Source organism: Triticum dicoccoides, chromosome 5B (genome assembly GCF_002162155.2).
Source record: "Triticum dicoccoides isolate Atlit2015 ecotype Zavitan chromosome 5B, WEW_v2.0, whole genome shotgun sequence".
NCBI classification, from domain to species: Eukaryota; Viridiplantae; Streptophyta; class Magnoliopsida; order Poales; family Poaceae; genus Triticum; species Triticum dicoccoides.
In genome coordinates, this window is record NC_041389.1 from 91290194 (window position 1) to 91309155 (window position 18962).

The following is an 18962-nucleotide window of genomic DNA, read 5'->3' on the forward strand; positions in this document are numbered from 1 at the left end:
GACTATAATGGGCTTTATTTTCCACTTTTATATTATTTTTGGGACTAACCTATTAATCGGAGGCCCAGCCCAGAATTCCTGTTTTTTGCCTTTTTCAGTATTTCGAAGAAGCAGAATATCAAACAGAGTCCAAACGGAATGAAACCTTCAGGATCGTGACTTTCCAACCGAACGTGATCCAGGAGACTTGGACCCTACTCCAAGAAGCGCCAGAGGCGGTCACAAGGGTGGAGGGCGCGCCCCCTACCTCGTGGGCCCCTTGGAGCTCCACCGACGTACTCCTTCCTCCTATATATACCTACGTATCCCCGAACGATCAGAACAGGAGCCAAAAACCTAATTCCACCGCCGCAACCTTCTGTATCCACGAGATCCCATCTTGGGGCCTGTTCCGGAGCTCCGCCGGAGGGGGCATCTATCACGGAGGGCTTCTACATCATCACCATAGCCCCTCCGATGAAGTGTGAGTAGTTTACTTCAGACCTTCGGGTCCATAGCTAGTAGCTAGATGGCTTCTTCTCTCTTTTTGGATCTCAATACAATGTTCGACCCCTCTCTCGTGGAGATCTATTCGATGTAATATTCGTTTTGCGGTGTGTTTGTTGAGACCGATGAATTGTGGGTTTATGATCCAACTTATCTATGAATAATATTTGAATCTTTTCTGAATTCTTTTATGTATGATTGAGTTATCTTTGCAAGTCTCTTTGAATTATCCTTTTGGTTTGCCCAACTAGATTGGTAGTTCTTGCAATGGGAGAAGTGCATGGCTTTGGGTTCAATCTTGCGGTGTCCTTACTCAGTGACAGAAGGAGTTGCAAGGCACATATTGTATTGTTAACATCGAGGATAACAAGATGGGGTATTTATCATATTGCATGAATTTATTCCTCTACATCATGTCATCTTGCTTAAGGCGTTACTCTCTTTTTAACTTAATACTCTAGATGCATGCTGGATAGCGGTCGATGAGTGGAGTAATAGTAGTAGATGTAGAATCATTTCGATCTACTTGTTACGACATGATGCCTATATACATGATCATACCAAGATAACCTCATAACTATGCTCAATTTTGTCAATTGCTCAACAGTAATTTGTTCACCCACCGTAGAATACTTATGCTCTTGAGAGAAGCCACTAGTGAAACCTATGGCCCCCGGGTCTATTCTCATCATATTAATCTCCATCACTTTAATTACTTGCTTTGCTTTTACTTTTTACTTTGTATCTTTATACCAAAAATACCAAAAATATTATCTCTATCAGATCTCACTCTCGTAAGTGACCGTGAAGGGATTGACAACCCCTAATCGCGTTGGTTGCGAGTAGCTATCGTTTTGTGCAGGTACGAGGGACTTGCGCGTGACCTCCTACTGGATTGATACCTTGGTTCTCAAAAACTAAGGGTAATACTTACGCTACTATGCTGCATCATCCTCTCCTCTTCGGGGAAAACCAACGCAAGCTCGAGACGTAGCAAGAAGGATTTCTGGCGCCGTTGCCAGGGAGGCTTACGCAAAAGTCAACATACCAAGTACCCATCACAATCCCTATCTCTCGCATTACATTATTTGCCATTTGCCTCTCGTTTTCCTCTCCCCCACTTCACCCTTGCCGTTTTATTCACCCTCTCTTTCCCAATCTCCTCCTCTCTTTCCGTTGCCTTTTCCTCGTCCTTTTGTTTGCTCGTGTGTTAGTTTGCTTGATTGTCGTGATGGCTCAAGACGCTACCAAATTGTGTGATTTCACCAATAACAATAATAATGATTTCCTTAGCACTCCGATTGCTCCTCTTGCCAATACTAAATCTTGTGAAATCAATACTGCTTTGTTGAATCTTGTTATGAAAGATCAATTCGCCGGCCTTCCTAGTGAAGATGCCGCTACTCATCTGAATAGCTTCGTTAATTTATGTGATATGCAAAATAAAAGAGATGTCGATAATGATGTTGTTAAATTGAAGCTATTTCCTTTTTCGCTTAGAGATCATGCTAAAGCGTGGTTTTCATCTTTGCCTAAAAATAGTATTGATTCTTGGAACAAGTGCAAAGATGCTTTTATCTCTAAGTATTTTCCTCCCGCTAAGATTATCTCCCTTAGGAACGATATTATGAATTTGAAGCAACTTGATCATGAACATGTTGCACAAGCTTGGGAGAGAATGAAATTAATGCTACGTAATTGTCCTACTCATGGTTTGAACTTGTGGATGATTATACAAAAAAATTTATGCTGGATTGAATTTTGCTTCTAGAAATCTTTAGATTCGGCCGCGGGAGGCACTTTTATGGAAATCACTTTAGGAGATGCTACTAAACTCCTAGATAATATTATGGTTAATTATTCTCAATGGCATACTGAAAGATCTACTAATAAAAAGGTGCATGCTATAGAAGAAATCAATGTTTTGAGTGAAAAGATGGATGAACTTAGGAATTTATTTGCTAAGAGTGTTTCTTCTGATCCCAATAATATGCCTTTATCTACTTTGCTTGAGAATAATAATGAATCTATGGATGTGATTTTTATTGGTAGGAATAGTTTTGGTAACAACGCGTATAGAGGGAATTTTAACTCTAGGCCTTATCCTAGTAATCCTTCTAATAATTATGGAAATTCCTACAACAACTCTTATGGAAATTTTAATAAGATGCCCTCTGAATTTGAAAGTAGTGTTAAAGAGTTTATGAATTCACAAAAGAATTTTAATGCTTTGCTTGAAGAGAAATTCCTTAAAGTTGATGATTTGGCTAGGAACGTTGATAGAATTTATCTCGAGATTGATTCTTTAAAGCTTAGATCTATTCCTCCTAAGAATGATGTCAATGAGTCTCTCAAATCCATGAGAATTTCCATTGATGAGTGCAAAGAAAGAACCGCTAGGATGCGTGCTTCCAAAGATGCCTTTATTAAAGCGTGTTCTTCTAATTCTTATGAAAATCAAGATGAAGATCTAAAAGTTATTGATGTGTCCCCTATCAAATCTTTGTTTTGCAATATGAATCTTGATGAATCTGAAGATTATCTTCCTTTACCTAGAAGGCGTTCTAAGAATTCGGAGTTTCTAGATCTTGATGATGAAATTGATGAAAGTGGGATTGAAATAAATAAAAACTGTGATGTTGCTAAACCCACTATTTTGGATCTCAAGGAATTTAATTATGAAAATTGCTCTTTGATTGGTTGTATTTCCTTGTTGCAATCCGTGCTAGAATCTCCTCATGCTTATAGTCAAAATAAGGCCTTTACCGAACACATTGTTGATGCCTTGATGCAGTCTTATGAAGAAAAGCTTGAGTTGAAAGTTTCTATCCCTAGGAAACTCAATGATGAGTAGGAACCTACCATTAAAATTAAAATTAAAAATTATGAGTTTCATGCTTTGTGTGATTTGGGTGCTAGTGTCTCTACTATTCCCAAAACTTTGTGCGATTTTCCGATTTTCCGATAACCCGTTAACAACCACTACCAATGCCGATTTTCCACGTGTAAAATTCTCATTGGCTGACGGATCCACGTGTCAGCTCCGCCTTGGCACATGTGTCACTCATCCAACGGTCGAGATGGGCCTATGATATGTTGGCACGTGGCCCGGCCCAAAAGTGGCCCACAAAGTTTAAATGGGCCGGCCCAACCGAAGGCCCATAAGATTTAGCGGACCATAATGGGCCGACCCAGCTAAAGGGCCACAAAATTTAGCGGACCATAATGGGCCGGCCCAGCTAAAGGCTCACACGATTTTGCAGACCATAATGGGCCGACCTAGCTAAAGGCCCGCAAGATTTTGCGGACCACAATGGGTCGGCCCAGCTAAAGGCCCACAAGATTTTGCAGACCATAATGGGCCGTCCCAGCTAAAGGCCCAACATTCTCTGTCAAATCGGCCCGTCAACGACTTGGTCTAAACTTGTCATCAATGTGGCCCATGGTCACTTCTGGCCCGTTAACAGTCCGCTAAGTAATTGGGCCGAATTACGGCCCGGTCTGTTAAAGGTCCGGCTTCATTTGGGCCCATTTACAGGCCATCAAAACTTTCGGCCCATAAACGATCGTGAAGGATTTGGGTCATATTCGGCCATGTCTATCATTCGGCCTGTTAGAGGCCCACTATAGATTTGGGCCACTTTTGACCTGTTGTCATTTTTGGCCTGTTAACGCCGGACGTAAACCATGGGCCATATGTGGCCCAACGTCATATCGGGCCCATTAACGGCCCATATAAAAATGATGATAATCTAGCCCGACCGAAGTTCTGGCCTGTTAAAGACCCGTGTATTAGGTCGGCGCATTTACGGCCCGTCCGAATTTCGGCCTGACAAATATCCACATCGTAAATGGGCCACCATTTCAGCCTGCTAAGTCCAGTGGGTTATTTGGCACAATCAGGGCCCAATCTCACTTTCGGTCTATTAAAGGCCCATGTTTTTTATGGGCTCAAGATATTTACACCTATAAACGGCCTATTTTTACTGAGGGCCCAAATTATGTTTAGGCCTGTTAAAGGCCCACTATGGGCACATGCCTACCAGAAAAATATGAAAGCTTATGTTGATTTAAGCCCAGATATTTTTAGTGGGCTACATGCCAATTTCGGCCCATAATCGTTTTTAGCCCAATTGGAATGGGCCCGACGAATGTTGGCATGTTGGGCTCCTACGAAGCTTTCGGCCGAATACATTACTAAGATAGACCTACACTATACAAAAATGACGTCTTAATTACTGCAGCCTATGGCAGCATCATAAATGTTGTATCACAACAAAATAAATTCCAACCATACAACAAAAGGTCTGTTGGCATAAAGTTTACAGTCCTTCTAGATAAAAGCACCATCAGATGTATAGAAGCACAGATCATTTGACCCGAGAGCTAATGTTTCAGGCTGTAGAATCTGATGGAGCAGCACGATCTCCACCTTTTTTCCGTCATTCCTCTTGAACAACGAAGCTAATGTCTGATAGTCTAGTTTCAAAACCATTCATATCTTGACGACATTTCTCAACCACTATTCTTGTTTCCAAAATAACGTCCATTAGGGATTGGACTTGTGTCTGGAGCACAGATATATCACTCTATCTAGCAGGAAGATTTTGTTCAGAAGGTGATTTGGACGAGGTTACCTTGACAACCAACCCAGAATTACGCAGGAAGGTGCTTTTTGCACTATTAGTGGAGAGATACTGACACACTGCAGCAAGAGGTGACATTGTGCCTGTAGTAGCCTCGTCACCTTCAGGTGGTTGTGGTTGTTCAATCATTTGTTCCATAGCTTCCTGAAAGTTTGAACTTGTAGATTAGTGTACCAGATAAGTTAATAATGAGACAAAAACAAACAAAGTAGGTTAAAAATTTATACATAACTTATTTTGGTGAACTACTGTAATACATTAGCATGTATTGTAGTGCCAACTACATAATAAAATCACTTTCGGAACATATGTCCATGTAGCATGCCTACTGTATTGTCTATTTCCTCACATTCGTTGACATCTAAGGATAAAGAGACATGGTTTAAAGTAGGATGAACATAGTATGACATCATTCATATCATGGGCAAACAGATATAAAACAAACATGCTATTTTATCATGGGAAAATTTTGTTTTTGCCACTCTAGATTTTGCCAATTTTCCTTATGCCACTCTAGATTTTGACATTTCACTTTTGCCACTCTTAATTTTTGACAATTATCACAATTGCCATTTTGTGGCAAAAGAAAAATAATTTTATTTCATTTTTGCCACTCTTAAATTTTGACAATTATCACAATTGCCACTCTGAAAATTTTGCTTTTGCCACGGGAATGGCAATTGTGACAATTGTCCAAAAGTAATAGTGGCAAAGGTGAAATGATAAAATCTAGAGTGGCATAAGGAAAATTGGCAAAATCTGGAGTGGCAAAAACAAAATTTTCCCTATAAAATCATTGTGTGCGCACGTGAACATAACAACTAGATTACAGATTAAGACCAAAAGAATATCCTTCATCTCTTTTAAACCATGTAAGGTGAAATGATACGTTAAGACAACTGTGTATAAAAGTGAACAGAGTAACTGACATTGGCTGCAAACCAAGTAGTTAAATGAACACATCACAGTACCAATCAGTTCAAGGCAGGAGGAGTAAGGACTTACAACAGCGGCTTGAACTGGTGTGATCATGCCCTTCATCTTGCCGGTGTGGCAATCCTTGAAGATTTGCACTGCATTCGGTTCAGGTTCTTTTGTTCAGCACGGGCTTTCCTCTGTATTTGGAACAAGTCAATATAGGTACGATAATATGGCACAAAAAAAGAAGGAAGTAGCAGCTATTTACAAGACCCTCGCAGTGTGCAATATAGCTACGAGATCCTGTTGTCTGTTGGAATTTCACTTTACAATGGTTGGTTTTGTTCTTCAAACAGTTAGCCTAGAAGAAGATACACTTGTAAGGCACATACATAAATACAAGTTCAATATGTGGTCTGATCAAATACATATAGCCTACCTGATACTTTGGATCAGACCAGTGTTTAACGAGGGTTGTCCAGTTTTCATCCGTAATATATTCCACTGGAGATGTTTGGGCGATTTCATTGTTAGCCTTGCCTTCAAAGTGAGATTTTCTAAGGTGGTACCGATACCGTCGTAGAGCAGACTGAAAAACATGAGTGCATGCTTGTTTAGTTGCATCATCTTTCAGATCCAACTTGAACCTCATTTGTTGAAAAAAGAATGTGAGTCTTATTAGGAGGGAGCTAGAAAGTATGGGACCGAGCAAGACAATATTACTAATTGCGATGAATAACATTACTTACGGATAAATGGTCAAGGAAGGTGTTAAACTGGGTATTGTCTTTCTCATTCCTGTACTGAATCCAGGTTGGGAGGATACACGCATGACACCTAACGGCAACGGCTGCCTCTGATACTAACTTGGCTGACTCTGTAGCATCACGTGGCCTTTTTAAACCTGCCCCAAAATGGATCTCCATTCTTCCTCCTTTAGATTTTGTTAATCTGTCAAGCATTATCCCTGATGTCTGTTTCCGCTTGCGCCGTGGTGCTAGTTCAACAACGAATATGGAAAGTGTTAGTGTACATCAAACTGTGAGAGTACATATAAAGGAGCATGCAACTGCAACTTGACTCGGTCAGGTACCGTCTTGGTGTTGATGCTCATGAGGTTCATCTGATCTTGCCAAGTCCTGTTGTGTCAGCAGTGCTTCGGAAGTAGTGTTAGGTGTGAAGGCAGCTTGGGAACTGGCCAGTTCCGGAGCAAACGAACGAGTAACTGGTTGAGATGCTGGTACAGTTGAAGCAGATGCTGTAGCTGGTGGAGCAGGTGATACTGTGTTTGTAGATTTAGCCGGTGGACTTGGACCATCTACTGCACTATAAGTACCAGTAGAATCTCGACGGTAGAACCTTTTCCGTTTCACCCGACGAGTAACAGCACTCCCTACTATATTATTTTCCTTGCTTTTTTTTGACTTTGCCATGTCAAGCTGTACCCACAACACAAAAGAATAAAATCACTTTTCAGAACTCATTGATGCATGATAAAGACAAGCAATACTTTGATGTAAGACAACCGTATGAGGATGGAACATGTAAGAAAAATAGGACGGCATGAGATATTCACAACTACGATGTGCAAACTAAGCAGAAGGATCTATTATATAATTAAAATTGAAGTCAAATAACACACCACGTTCTTCCACATAAGTTAAAATAATATGCACCGTTGATTAGTAATATTTACGGCTAAGATTTAAAGATATTACATTACGTCCAAAAGTTATATAAGTTGAGCTGACACGTACAAGGTGTAGGAATAAAAAGTTGGAAGTATATAAACTACAACTAAGTCCAGCACATACATGTGCATGTCTCAAAGTCCAGCACATACACGCGGACATACATGTGGACGTCTCATAGTCCAGCACATACATGAGATGTAAGCGTTACATGTCCTAATAGGAAGGAAAAGAAGGGAGAGAAAAAAAAGCACTACCATAATAGGAAAGGAAAGAAGGGAGGAAAAAAGCACTGCCATGTACTACGTGCTATAAGCAATTAAAAAAGCAATTAATGTTGAGATAAAACTTGGAAGTGTTTGGAAAGGATCCATGTTGGATACGTATCTCCCGTAATGAAAAATCCAAAACAAGAACGAATGAAATGCAAACCTACACAAATAGGGATAACTATCATATCCCACGTGATGAAAATTCCGAAAAATTAAAATAGGACAAGGTCATGATCATATTTCCAGACATCTCGGCCACCTCAAATCCAGCGACCTCAACCCATATAAGCAAGTACAAGCAGTCGCACAATGACACACCAATCAATTTGAAGTCGACAACCACCACGACTTGAACATATTGAAGTCGACAGAGCTACCACGAAAATCCATGCCCAGCCGCTTCACTCGACGTCCAATGAAGTCATGCCAAAGCATGCCCGGCGCCCGACAAAGCCACGCCCAATTGCTCCAGTCAACGTTGGAAGAACTCACGCCAAAGCACTTCTTGCCTGAATCATCAGATTTGGTGATTGTTATTTAGCAAGCTTACTTTTTCTGCCTAGAATCTTCATAAATCATGTATTAATTACTTATTGTTTTCTATTAATTTTGAGGACATAACACTATCACATACAAGAAGTTCAGCGACTTAACTATGAGGGGACATAACTAGAACATTCAAGTGAACACAATGAGTGTGGGATTCAGTCAATCCTACGACCCATGAGCTAACTAGCCTAGATATGATACTGATGGATGAGCATGTCGGTTTTTATATATTTAATTGCAGTTTTTTCAAGTTAAGATGCAGTCACTAACCATATTTGATTGTTTTGACAGGCTGAAACAATCCATGTTACTATTTGGAAGAATCTAGTAGACATGTTTAGATCAAAGATCAATAAGAAATCTATTTATGCATTCAACAATGTTAAGGAGTTGGAATTAAAAAATATAGGCCAGTGAGAAATGAAATTAAAATATATTTTTGCATTACACAGGTAAAAGGTAAAAGGATCTTCGAAAGTTTTTCCGAATTATTGCCGCGAGTTTGCTACCATGGACACACTACAAGAAAGGACAGAAAAAGATACACAATGCTCAGGTATGTTGATAGTTGTAATTACGACTTCCATATAATTGATATTTCTAATTGTTATATCAATAATCTCCAAATATACATGTCATTGGACAACTAACACAAATGAAGCCCGTGGTGAGAAGAATAATTTGCTTTATACATCTACATCTAACTTGCTGAACTCACTAGATGGGCAATCATAAGATGCACCAAAGATTATTAAAAAAATATGTGGAAAAAACTTATATTTTGATTCAATTTCAATGATATAATCAGACCTGTCGCACAAAAAACTATGCAGTAAAAAGAACATTTTTGCCTGATGATGGCCTTGAGATGCTCTACTTGAACGATAAAGTCGAGGAGGTAAAGGTGCATTAAACTTTTTTGAAAAATATGAAGTACCATCTTTAGAATTCCTTAACTAACTCATCTTACATATGTTGCACAGGAATTGATGGATGATGAGGTGGACACCATGTTAATGAAGAAGGAACATGCGAGATAAAGAGGTGATTGGTTTTTTAACTATGTACACTTCAGATCTTAGAGATGTGTCTAATTTTTAAAAATTATAAGTATGCAGTCACAGAATAATAAAGATTCACCTGGCAAACTTTCATGTGAACTGATGCGTGTGAAAGAGAAACCACATTGACAGTAATTGGAGTACATTAAACAAAGATGGGCGTCAAGACAAAATATCAGCAGCAACAACACATGAGCCCAACAGTGGCAATAAAAGAAGACTTGAGATCTGTTGTGATATCAGACGACTCAGAGAATGAATGCACTGAGATGAATTCGCCAGAACAATAGGAAAAAGGTGTCCGCGGGAACAAGAGATGTGTTAAAGCAAAAACCAAAAATACAATGCTTGAAGATGAAGATTAAGTAAATAGTACGACAAACTATTTGTATTGACCAAGGTAAGTAAGAGTAACTGACATCAACCAGAATAAGGACACTTATTAGATTAAGTGTGTGAATGTTAACAATATTCTTAGTCCAAACAGATTGAAACTTTGTTCAAGTAGTTTCCTTTATGTACATGCTAATTTATCCGACTTTGTACGAGGCCAACGCAATATACAAGAACATACTACAAGACCAGAGCTTGAGACATTACGATTCACTTCACAATTTGAAGAAACTATACTTTGGCAAATCTATATGACACCACCACAATAGACAGGAACATACCTTGCTTCAGTAACTTAATAGCAGAACCAGATATAAGCAAATCAAGAGCCTCTCTGTTGTTGCATACCGCTAGCTTTGCCCGGTGCTGCCATTCTGACCAAAAACAAGGTTCCCATTTTTAGACTTAGTAGCAAAGCAAATCCACTATATAAAGATATAGAGATATCTAATTTAGGCATAAATTTTCTGGATGGTCACTATACAATGGCAAATAAAGGCATAAATTTTCAGCACTAAAGAAAGTACAAAAACAAATTTAATATATTCTCTTTCTTGACCAGCTCCAAATATGATCTTTTGGTTCATGAAAGGTAGAAGATACAGAGAAAGTGAAAAGAATGATCACCCAGACATAAGGCCTCGGCACAAACAGGTTAGCTGACAGGAGCAGAAGAGATATATGTTGACTACATCACCATTGGTGAGCTCAAACATAATACACTGAAAAGTGACTTGATCAAGAATAGTAGTGCACGTATTGTCCTCCACCAAGTGATCAGCTAGCTATGAAAAGAGTTATGGGAAACCATGTGAATCCATACAACCAGTTAGCTACGATTAATTGCTGTAGCTTTTCCTAAATTTAACAATATCTAATTTTCAGAACGATATGTAATTTTTAGAACTGTTATATCTAAATGTCAAACCCAGGCGTATATTCAAAGAAAGAAGATAAGTTCAGTTTTGTTTGTACTGCGGGCTCGCATATCAGTTCAGTTTGGTTTGTATTGCGGGCGGTCAGAACCACAAACTAATTGAGGGAGAAGATAAGGGACCTGTTAGCTGATGGCCTGATGTGCTACAGGCGGCCGGAATCGAGAGTCCTTGATCGGTCGAGCAGGGAGCTTGGTCCGGGCAGCGCTCTCCCTAGGCCCGCGACGGCGCTCCTCCCCAATCCGCAGCGGTGCTCCTTCCATGCCGCCGTGGCGGTTCATGGCAACAGGTTCCCGGACCGGTGGTGTAGTCTCCTCCGGTCCTCACGGCTGCGCGGCGCAGCCTCTCCTCCGCGGCGGTGCCGCTCGGCTGCTCGGAGGAGGCTCTAATCTTTCCTTTTCCCCACCGTTTTCTCATTCTGCTTCGCTGGAACGCCTGAGGTGCGTATGTGTGGGGTAATTTTTCACTGCTGTCCGTTGGAATGCGGTTTGGAGGGCTGATACGTGGCCGCATGCTGTGTGGAACAGGGGATAGACTGAGATGATAACAATTTTTTCTTTTATTTTTATTTTAGAAAATGGGGGAGTTCACCGTAGATGGGCCAGTACGAGTTTTGTACTTAGGTTTGGTCATACACGGCAAAACACGGGCAGGGGCACTCAAATGTGGGGCAGCAGCCTCGATTTTCTTATGCTCTTTCAAAGACGATGAAGAAAGGAAATGAAATGTGTTTTACCCTGATAGAAGAAAGAGACGTACACATTCTTCCAAATAAACAGAGGCGTACACATGGTCGGATGGGAAGCACATGGACCAATTGGTTAGCCTGGATTGAGAAGGGTAAAGAGGATATTGTATATGAAAATTTATAACAAAGGAAAAAAGAAAAAATGGGCGCGAAAACTAAAATAACAAATGAAGATAATTTAAAGAACAAGAACCGCATATACGAACCTAAAAGATTTAAATACAGAGGTTTCCAACACACAGTAATTTAAAACGTCTGTGCAATGTCACGTAAAGAAAATCAACATGTTTGAAAAAAATGGAAGTCATTTATCCAAAATATAAAATAAATCAGAATCTAACTTATGTTAGCGACACTCTTCACATCTTGCTATTTCTCCATCAATCTCCTTACAATGTGTAACATTTTCCTCAAATCCAACACATGTCATTCACTATCGAGCTCTCATCACAATCTAATATTGATGACCCGATGCCAATGACCTAAGACCCAGCCGAACAATTTTGTTACTCTTGGGAAGCACTATGAATGTTCGAATCAACGTTTCTCCCTGAGATGCTAAGTGTGATCTTACATGACCAAATTATACCATTATCTAAGAAAATCGTAAGAGTTTGTACATCATAACCACTGGTGCATATCATCCTGATAGGATACATGCCTTGGAATACACTAAGTAAGAAAAAACATGGAAGAGCAAATTACTCTTCCAAAAAATAACAAGTAAATAAGAAATAAAAATACATAGTCCTACAAAGGTAAACACCATGATACAAAGGTACTAAATAGAAGTCTAATAAAATACAGAAAAGTTTTTCTAGCCGCGCAAATGCGCGGGTGCACATGCTAGTTTTCAAGAAAATAGAAGTAATGCAAGCTAGACACCATATGAAAGATGCAACCAATATTACTCTGCCAAGTTAAAAGTGTCTTGTCATAAGTGGCAATTAGAAAATTAGAAGCAGTACAACATATAAATCAATGCAAGATGCAACCACTATCAAACTGCCATGTTAAAAGCGTCCAATCATGAGTTACTGATGCGGGATACACAACAACAGTACTTTGATGTAAGAACATGGTATGATAGATAGATGCAGTGTATTCTAGACACAGAAAGCCATGTCATATGCACATGTATAACGTATAAACTCAGCAGGTGCAATTTAATCAAAATATAAGAAATACAAGCTAGACAACATATGCAACATGAAATCAATTATCACACTGTCAACTTAGAGCAAGCACCTGCGATGGTGGAGTACGGGAGATGAACTCATCATGTAGACTTGGGACTTCAACTTCATTAGCAGTAGAAGTGGCAAATCTAGAGAGTCTCTGTTTGCGTCGGTGCGGAGTACCACCAACATCCTCTAACTTACTCTTTTCCTTCCTATTTTCTGATATTGCCTTATGAAGTCAAAACCACAAGAAGATGAATAAAATTAGCTCTGCATATCTGGTTGATGATTGATACAGATGAACACTACTTTGATGTAAGGCAAGCGCAGGATAGGAGGATGGAATATATACAAAAAATACAGCATTTCATATTCACACGTACGATAGGAGGATGGAATATGTATGAAAAACAGTAAGCGGAAGGCATTTCAACAAAATTAGAAAAAATGAAAGCTAGGCACCATATGAACATGCAACCAATATCACTCTATCAGGTAAAAAGTGTCTCGTCGTAACTGCCATTTCAAGAAATTAGAAGCAGTACAAGCTAGAAGACAATGCAAGATGCAACCTACATCATAGTTCCATGTTAAATGTGTCTTATGGGTAAGTGATCGTTGCAGGTATAAGTTGTAAGCTACGTAGATGCAATTCTACATAATCAGAAGCAATATAAACTAGACATCATACGGAAAATGCAACCACGTATAACAGTTCCAAGTAAGAGCAACACCTGTGATGGTGGAGTAGGGGAGATGTGCTCATCATGTACACGTATGTTCTAGAAACAGGAACACGTGTCATATTCACAGGCATTATGTGTAAAGTAAGCAGATGCAATTCATGTTAGAAGCAATACAAGCTAGACATCATACGCAACATGCAACCACATATAATAGTGTCAAGTTAGAGCAAGCACCTGTGATGGTGGAGTAGGGGAGATGTGCTCATCATCTACACAGCTACGTTGACTGTCCAGCCTTGTGTTGGCTTGCGAATCTTGTTGGGAGGATGGCGGAGTAGAATCTGTAGAGACCCCCTATTTGAGTTGCTCCGAAGGACCACCATCATTCACTGTCGGGCTAATTTCCTTCAGCTATAATGATTTTGCATTGTGAAGTCAAACCGATAAGAAAAAGGAATAAAATTCTCTCTTCGGAACTCATTCATGCATGATACTGACGAACACTACTCAGATGAAAGGCAAACACATGATGCGAGGATGGAATATGTATGAAAAACAGGATGGTGTGACATATTCACACCTATGATGTGGTAACTAAGCAGAAGGCATTTCAACAAATTAGAAGCACTGCAAGCTAGACACCATATGAAAGATGCAACCAATATCACTCTGCCAAGTTCAAACTGTATGGCGTTTCAACAAATTAGAAGCAGTACATGCTAGAAATCATATGCAAGACACAACCAATATCACAGTGGCGACTTAAAGGTGCCTTATCATAAGTGACTGATGCGGGATATGCAAGAATAGTAGTCTGATGTAGAAACAGGAACACATGTCATATTGACAGGCATTATGTGTAAAGTAAGCAGATGCAATTCAACAAAGTTAGAAGCAATACAAGCTAGACATCATACGCAACATGCAACCACATATAATAGTGCCAAGTTAGAGCAAGCACCTGTGATGGTGGAGTAGGGGAGATGTGCTCATCATCTACACAGCTACGTTGACTGTCTAGCCTTGCGTTGTTTTGCGAATCTTGTTGGGAGGATGGCAGAGTAGAATCTGTAGAGAACCTCCGTTTCAGTTGCTCGGAAGGACCACCATCATCCAATGCCTTGCCAATTTCCTTCAGCTTTATTGATTTTGCATTGTGAGGTCATGCCGACAAGAAAAAGGAATAGCATTCGCTCTTCAGAACTCATTCATGCATGATACTGACAAACACTACTCTGATGAAAGGCAAAGTCATGATACGAGGATGGAATATGTACGAAAAAATGGACGGCTTGACATATTCACACCTATGATGTGGTAACTAAGCAGAAGGCACTTCAACAAATTAGAAACACTGCAAGACACCATATGGAAGGTGCAATCAATATCACTCTGCCAAGTTAAAACTGTCTTGTCATAGGTGGCGTTCATCAAACTAGAAGCAATACATGCTAGAAATCATATTCAAGACGCAAACCAATATCACACTACCAACTTAAAGGTGTCCCATCATAAGTGACTCATGCAGGATACACAAGAAGAGTAGTTTCATGTAAGAACATGGTGTGATAGACAGATATAGTATGTACCAAAAATAGGAAAACGTGTCATATTCACATGTATCATGTGTAAGCTAAGCAGATACAGTTTACACTAATTAGGAGCAATACGAGCTAGAAACCATATGCAACATGCAACCAGATATCACACTGCCAAGTTAGAGCAAGCAGCTTGGATGGTGGAGTAGGGGAGCGGAGACTTGGACCTTGTAATGCACTATCAGTACAAGGAGAATCGGGACAGATGCTCCGTTTACGTTGCTGCAGAGGACCACCATCACCGCCCTCCTTACTCTTTTCCTTCCTCTTTCTTGATTTTGCCTTGTCAAGTCAAACCCACAAGAAAAAGGAATAAAATTTGCTCTTCAGAATTTATTGATGCATGATACTGACGAACACTACTTTCATGTAAGGCAGCCGCATGATAGGAGGATGGAATATCTATGAAAAACAGGACGGTGTGACATATTGACATGTATGATGTATAAAGTGTAAACTAAGCACAAGGTGCTTGAACTTGTTGGAATCGATGCAAGCTAGAAACCATATGAAAGATGAAACCAATATCACTCTACCAAATTAAAAAGGGTGCCCTAACAAATGTATTTGACCAAATTAGGAGCAATACATGGCAACATGCTAGAAATAATATGAAATATGCAACGAATAAAGGTGACTCATCGTAAGTGATTGATGCAGGATACAGAAGAGAGGTAGTTTCATGTAAGAACAAGGTTAACACATAGATGTAGTGTGTACCAAAAATAGGAAGGCGTGTCATATTCACAGGTATAGTGTGTAAACTAAGCAGATGCAATTTACCCTAATTAGAAGCATTACAAGGTAGACACCATATGCAACATGCAACCACATATCACACTGCGAAGTTGGAGCAAGCACCTGTGATGGTGGTGTAGGGGAAGTGCGGTCTTCAGGTACAGAGCAACATTCAATATCTTCATTTAGGCTTGTTGTTTCTTGAGAATCATGTGGAGAGTATGAAATTGCATTCTTTATAAGAGTATTGCGTCTCATATTTACCCACATGCATGAATGTCTCATCATAAGCGATAGACGCAGGATACACAAGAACAGTCGTTTGATGTAAGAACATGGTGTGATAGGCAGATGTAGTATATACCAAAAACAGGAAGGCGTGTCATATTCACATGTATAATGTGTAAGCTAAGGAGATGCAATTTCACAAATTAGGAGCATTGATGAGGGATACACAAGAAAAGTAATTTGATGTAAGAACATGGTTAATAGAAAGACGTAGTATGTACCAAAAACAGGAAGGCATGCCATATTCACAGGTATAATGTGTTAACTAAGTAGATGCTATTTATCCTAATTAGAAGCATTACAAGGTAGACACCATATGCAACATGCAACCACATATCACACCGCCAAGTAAGAGCAAGCACCTGCGATGGTGGTGTGGGGGAATTGCGGTGATCAACTAGAGAGCTACATTGACTATCTTCATTTAGCCTTGCTGTTTCTTGAGAATCATGTGGGGAGGATGACACTGCACTCTTTAAACGAGTAGGGCTTGTCACAGTAACCCACCCGGGTGACTGTCTCATCATAAGTGATTGACGAGGGATACAAAAGAGCATTAGTTTGATGTACGAACATGGTTAATAGACATATGTAGTATGTATCAAAAACAGGAAGGCATGTCATTATCAAAGGTATAATGTGTAAAGTAAGCAGATGCAATTTAACCAAATTGGAAGCAATACAAGCTAGACACCATATGCAACATGCAACCACATTTGACAGCGCGAAGTTAAAGCAAGCACCTGCAATGGTTGTGTGTGGCAATTAAGATCATCAACTGCAGAGCTATGTTTACTGTCTCCAACTGCTGACACTGCACCCATTAGAGTGCTGAAACGCTTAGTGCTTATCTTCGAATTACACTGGAGCAACTTCTATCTTTTCTTTTCTGCATTCATCAACACTGCGTCAGAGTCTGAAATACCCATGCATAAAAAACAATAGTGTGAGTATGGGTGAAGTGTGTGCACAATTAGTACAGTGTAAAGGTAGCAAATAGCAGGTCAGTGAGAAATAAATGAGGGGAGACATATGATAGCTCAACAACATGCATGGCACACTAAATTACTACAGGATTCTATGAAAATAATAGTCGACTGAAAGCAAATAGGTTAGTCCATTTTTTCTGCACCGTCCGATGTACAAAGAACGGGCAGATCGCCTTCATCTACCTCCAGCCAGTCAGTGTTGACGATCTTCCTCAAAACGCCAGCGACCACTGGCCCAGTATTCCTCCCCTGCCTGTGCCCTCCCCTCGACCTCACCGCACCGCCGTGCTTGGCACCGCCCCCGGCCATCCATTAAAGCCCCGCCGACCTCTAGATCGGGCGCAAGCAGCTCCTGCGCCCCACACCACTATGATAGACACGGATGCGCCGCTTCCCCGGGGAACATGCGGACTAGGTGCTCCGCGTGCCTAAGTGGGTGCTCCTTCTTTTAATTGCGGTTCGACTGACCCTGAATTGAAATCCAGGCGGGCTACTGACCTCTAATAAAGGTGAAATAGTAAAAGGGAGGAAACCTTGTGCATTTAGTATCACGAAGAAGATGCAGTAAGAAGCGCTCAACTAGTTTCTTTCGTGGGATGAATACGGTGTGAGCGGAGACATAAGATTTGCACGAATAAGGGAAGAGGAGTACCTCTTTCTGCTGGCAGTGCTGTGTCCTCCTTCTATTTTTCCGATGATCTTGTTGTTCGCCAGAAACCAGAAGTTGTGGAGGATGGTGCAGCCTTGGACGAACCCATGGCCAAGTTATTGAGTGTGATGCGGTGGCCGTCTGTCAGCGGCGGGGAAGCAAATCCGAGGCGGCGAACGATGTCGTAGCGGGAACAGCTCCGGTGCGGTGGACGGTTGCAACAGTGAAGCCGCAGCAGTGAGGCGCAGGATGGAGTGGTCGGAGTGGTTCTGGTACAGCACACGTCGGCGTCGTGGAGGCAGCTCTGCCTCGGCTTCAGCTGCTAAGTCCTTGAGGGTGTTGTGGTTGCGGTTGCGTTGGATAACAACGTCGGGGTACCGGCTCCGGCGTGATGGAGGAGGGCGGCAGTGGATTGGCCGCTATGGGGTGGACGACGGAGGAGGCTGGGGTTTCGCGGCTGGTGGAGAGGGCGTTTTCGCGCCCACGGAGTATGAATGGGGAAACGGAGGGAGGCGGGGAACTAAGGGGGAACAATGTTTCGATTTGAGACGCGCTTGTTTGAAATTTGGGGAAAGTTACAAACTTTGCCCCCATCTAAAATTTCGGACATATAGCGGGTTGGGGGTAGGACAGTCATGTTAGGTGTTCCGAATGTGGGCGGGATAGATTTCGGCCGAGCGCATGGGTGTTTAGGCATCCACGACGTATGAATGCTTCTCGGAGGCGGTTGAGACTGGCGTCTTGGTGAAGTTACAAACCTACCCCGGTTTAGACCTTTGGACATCGGGCCGATAGGCTACACGGGCCAGAGTCAGGACAGTAATTTCCTACCACCAAAACATTAGTCTCGCGCGGGTTCAGGTGACCAGAGGCCTATTTGGCGCTTCGTTCAATATTTGGGAGCAGAAGCATTAACGTTTTCGGTTCTCTTGAATTGAACTTTCAGGATTTGTCAAACTTCACAAATCTTTACTCTTGAAAATCCTAAAGCTACGATTATTTTGGAATGGAGGCGGTACATTTGAATATACATTGTATACGAGTATATATTAAAAAGTATGCGACTTACCTCAGTTCATGCATGGTTCCAGATATAATCTCCTTGGTTGCAAAAAAAATTAGATATGCGTATGA

The 18962-nt window shown here is 40.9% G+C and overlaps 1 long non-coding RNA gene across 1 annotated transcript; it reads right to left on the reverse strand.

Annotated features, from left to right (window-relative positions):
- Window positions 1-8060: 8060 nt before the first annotated feature.
- LOC119307547 lies at window positions 8061-11437 on the reverse strand. The gene is made up of 3 exons (XR_005149363.1): window positions 11074-11437; window positions 10298-10390; window positions 8061-8522 (listed from the first exon to the last, which is right to left on the reverse strand). It is a non-coding gene; the product is annotated as an uncharacterized LOC119307547 (long non-coding RNA).
- Between the last annotated feature and the right edge of the window lie 7525 nt (window positions 11438-18962).